At 35.1% G+C, this 4861-nt stretch overlaps 1 protein-coding gene across 4 annotated transcripts in view; it reads left to right on the plus strand.

Moving 5' to 3' along the window:
• Window positions 1–4150: 4150 nt before the first annotated feature.
• Window positions 4151–4861, plus strand: part of fastkd3 (FAST kinase domains 3) — a 22905-nt gene continuing 22194 nt past the window's right edge. Inside the window, exon 1 of one of the 4 annotated variants that reach the window (XM_016508526.1) lies at window positions 4151–4266. The gene's annotated coding sequence lies outside the window, so the exon portion shown is untranslated. Of the gene's footprint in view, window positions 4509–4861 lie in introns of all 4 variants that reach the window. The other 3 variants (XM_016508524.1, XM_016508523.1, XM_016508522.1) reach the window with 3 other exon arrangements.

Here is a 4861-nt window from a genome sequence, read left to right on the forward strand (position 1 = left end):
ATCGCCATTATTATTACTAGCGCGAGACGATCCTAACGGTGTTAGTTCACCCGCAATATTGAGTAATCACATGTGTGCGTACATCAAAGAAACCACACTTAATTAAAACTGTTCAAGTTTGCAATTAGTGGTCTATGAGTGGTGTGTGCATCTAGCTCCTCCTAAACGGACATCACTTAAGTTAATTGTTCTGAACGGACAATTTTTGGTGGTTGCCACGGGGTATTAATTGGCACCTAAGAGCTGAACAATTCTTTACAATTACAGTTACTAATGTCAATAAAATTATGTTACTTAAAGGGGTCATATGACGTTGCTAAATAGAACATTATTTTGTGTAATGAAGTAAAAATCATGTTTTGCACGTCAGTATGCCCTTTAATAAATTACCAGAGAGTGCAAGCTAAAATGCAAATGAGTCCTACAACATTTAGATGCAATGAAAGGTCATATTTCAAAATGTTTTCATATTTTCATATAGTACCGTTTCTAGGCATATAGGCAAGCTAGGCGGTCACCTAGGGCGCCACCAGCAGGAGGGGGCGCCAATGAGCGCACACACTGGCACTACATTTTAGCAGGGTTGTGATAAAGAGTGGCACGGCCGACCTGAAATATAATTGTTATATTATACCCCCACCGGATCCCCCACCATCACTGGGCTAGAGTACTGTCAATCTGACGATGCCTGTATGCCATTGGATCAGAGTGCTGTCAATTGCTGCCTCTGATTGTTGCATGGAAAGTTTGCATTTGGAGTGCTCAACAATGCCATTAGATCAATGGGTTCTGTCAGTGCTTTGGCAAAGTAAGGTTTTTTGTTTTTTTTTGCAATGCAATAAAGCTAAGTTCAAAGATGCATTTAAAATATTGGTGCAGTAAAAAGTGCACAAAATCAGTATTTTGTTTAAGCAGGTATTTGTGGCAGTCGAGAAATCATGTTGTGAAATTGGTCCAAAACGCCAATGCATTGTTAAAGGATCAGTGTGTCGTGTAATATTCCCATATTAAACTTTAACAGCCAATTAAAAAAATATTGGTGTAGTAAAATTCACTAATTCACAAGATCAATACATCCTTTATTAAACCACTTTGTCGAATTTAATGCATCCTTATGGAAGTGTCGAAATGCTGAATCAATTAATTCGCTTCCAACAGTGCTTAATGGGAGCAGCGTCATACACATAAAGGGCAGAGCGTCGCGTTATTTAAAGAGGAAGTTCACATGTCAATGAGTAACAAAGGAACAAGTAGCTGCATTCTGATTACTTTTATGCCACTTATCAGGCTTTTATATGTAGTTTGGGGTAACAAAGGCTTTTATAGGTTTGATAAATATAATGCAATAACTGACACAACAATGACAAAACAATTGAACAAAAAAACAGATAAAAACAAAAAGTAGCCATTGATAATATCTAAAAATGTATCCAAATACAAATGAAATAAAATTAATTTATGTGTGATGACAATTTCTTAGCAACTAGAGATTGTTACATAGAGCTATACAGGCATCCAGTGGCTATAATGGTATTACAGATAATAAATTGTGCAAACTTTTTATCTTAACAGTCAGTTTACAAATAATGCGTTCATATATTCATAGCAATTGCATATCATTGCTCTTTTCGCGATTTTGATTGCTTCCATTGTCCTCATTTGTAAGTCGCTTTGGATAAAAGCGTCTGCTAAATGTCTAAATGTAAATGTATATTTGTGGAACTCACAATGCATTGAATCTCCACAAATTAGTGTCGTTACTATGACAACTAATTTGAATGTGACAAGAAACTGATGTCTGAAAATAAATTATATATTTATAACCTATATACAAATATAAATCGGAAATGTATCAATGTATTTATTTAAGATTTGAGTGTTTACATAATCAGTTTTATGTTATTTTGTATGTAATATTAAATTCTCTTTTTTGGGAGTGTGATGGGGGATGGGGGCGCTGATAGGGATTTCAAAATGGCTAGAAACAGCCCTGTTTTCATATTTCAAAATGTTGCACTCGATTTCACATATTTTAATTTGCCATTATAGTTTGAGAAAAGTTCTCAAGCTTGGTTTTGCGTGGATGATTATCTTATAGAGCATGATGTGCATGGGCGCGGCCACATTATAGATGAGCTTAGACGGGAAAGACTGTACCTCGCGTTGGTTTCATATGGATTAATTTATCAGATAATATTTGTTTTCGACATGTCTTCATTTAAAAATAGACACTTCAAGCTTTCTTTAGATATAATTATTTTTTATGTCTGTGTGTCAAGTATCATAGTCAACTCAATCCGAGCAGCTGAGTCCTTAGCCATCTTCAAGAATCGGCTAAAAACACATATCTTCCATCTTTATTTGACCCTCTAACTCTAGCACTCTCTATTCTAATTCTATTCTTTAAAAAATACTAGCTTCACTATTCTTTTTGTATTCTATCTATTTGTTTTCTTTTGATTTATTGTACAATTCACACACAAAAAAGGTCTCTGACACTAGCTTGCTCTATACTTTTTCTATTTTATCTGTTTTCTTTTTATTTATTATATAATAAAAAAAACCTTGCTATGTGTACTGCGTTAGGCTAACTGAGACTTGTCATAACACTTGCATATCATTGCTGTTGATTTTGATTGCTTCCATTGTCCTCGTTTGTAAGTCACTTTGGATAAAAACGTCTGCTAAATGACTAAATGTAAATGTAAGTATTCACTGAGTTTTCGTTCATTTTAGTGACGGGTTTCAGGAAGCTACTCACGAAGACTGAGAATGCAGAAAGCGCACCCTATTTGTTTTCTTTATTTTACAAAATAAATTTGTTTTGTTGATAGTGCGAGTGTATACAAATAAAAGACCTGTTACAGTTTCAAATGATGTATTACCCCAGATAGCACATGTACGACTTAACACTGTTTGGAAGTCATTAATTAACCATTCAGCTGAACTGTGGTGCACTTTAGACACTTCATGTCTTGTCCCACTCATGCAATAAACACATGTCCACTGCTGAGCTGTGGGCTATAACTAATTTCAAGGTCAATGTAGACAAAATTACAATTTAAAAATTAATCAGAGCTATAGAAATGTATCGTCATTTTTACAAAGCTTCATATTATAAGAAGGATACTTTCTACGACCTATATATCCTATAGTCATGGCGAGATTAGGTTCCTTCAATCTAAAAAACAAGAATTGAAAAAGATTTGGAAACAACAGTGTGGAATCTTCTTGCAATCGAATCCCATCGATTCCAGGAATGGGAATCGATTCCAAAAATTTCGGAATCGAACAGCCCTTTGAGTAGTCCCTCTAAACCGGAGTGTACTACCACCGGCGGGCGCCACCTAGCGAAGAAAAATATAATTATATTTTTCTAAACCACTGCCTTGATCAGTACAAAACAGGTGTCATTTAAAAGCTTAGTGTCTGAACTTTACAATGCATAAGGCTCTTCGATTAACTCCTAGTAGTAGTGAGTTATTTGCAGACAAATCAAAAAAATGTTTTCATAATTCATGAAATGTTTTTGTGCCATGTACTCTAATATGTCAAAATCATACAGCTGCAGATAGTCATGTGTCATATCATTTGAAGAAGTAGAATAAAACAGAGTAGAATTAAACAAGCTATTGTTTGGGGCTTTAACTAAACTTGAATGAGGCATGCTTCTGTGTATGTTACTCAAAATTGTGTATGACACAATTTCAAAACTCTCAAGAGCTAAGAAAAAGGCTACATTGGTTCCAAATGCTGTAACTTTGGATTACTTCCATGATATCACCACAAACTTTAATTCACATACAGCTCACATGCTGAGGAATATCGCCAAAAAATGTTTCTCCTACCTTATTTCTTTCCTGAAATATTGAATGTCAAATAAGAATGAAAATTTCCCGTGAGCACACAAATTTTTCATACATTTTATCACATTTCTCAGCATGAGAATGTTCAAATGTAAATAATTTCTTCCCTAAAAAATATAGAAAGATTTCTATCAAATGATAACTACCCTTTGACTCTCCTTGCTACGGTTTTGGAGTTATGAGTCATTATTTTTGTGTATGTCACTCGGGAAAACATCACCTTCCTTCGGGGCTTAAAGGGTTAAGCGGAGTTCATCAAATGAACTAAGGAGGGCAGCAATACGCCCCTGATGCATCTAGCCACAAATCTCTATAGAAGACGAAGAAGAACATAGCATGGCGGAAAAGTGAAGTCCCCTTTGCATGGGAGCTTACGGTCGAATGGACCTCGCCGCAATTTGTTAGCATTATAGCTAGTATCATTTGTGCCTCGTAAAAACTCACTGCTGTCCTTTTAAATGTTTTGCCTTTTTCAGCGTGTATCTGAAACTTAATTAAGAGAATGCGAAACTTAACGAGTTTCTGTCAGCTACTTGATACATTATTCTGAGGGAGCCCGTCTTTACTGTGTCATTATAATGAGTAACGTTATTTAAAAACTGTTTCTTTGTGTGTAATCTGCAGTGGACCCATGCTTCAGAGGTAACCGCTATTCATTCATATTATTAATCATAGTTTCTAGCATTACAGAGTAGTTGAACTCTCCGTTTCAGACTGCTAATTTGACTTCCACGTGAAAGACTGGTTCTCGCGCTCTCTCTCTCTCTCTCTCTCTCTCTCTCTCTCTCAATTCAATATTCAATTCAATATGTGCTTTATTGGCATGGCAGTTGTTACAATGTATTGCCAAATGAATTTAGAACAGATATGTATTTAAATAATAATAAATAAATACATGCATGTGTATATATAATTAAATAAAATAGAACAAATCAATTCTATAAATTCTAGAATTCTATGAACAATTTAAAATTCAGTGGTGTGGGGGGGGGGGG

Source organism: Sinocyclocheilus rhinocerous, unplaced genomic scaffold (assembly GCF_001515625.1).
Source record: "Sinocyclocheilus rhinocerous isolate Xijiao unplaced genomic scaffold, SAMN03320098_v1.1 scaffold1075, whole genome shotgun sequence".
NCBI classification, from domain to species: domain Eukaryota; kingdom Metazoa; phylum Chordata; class Actinopteri; order Cypriniformes; family Cyprinidae; genus Sinocyclocheilus; species Sinocyclocheilus rhinocerous.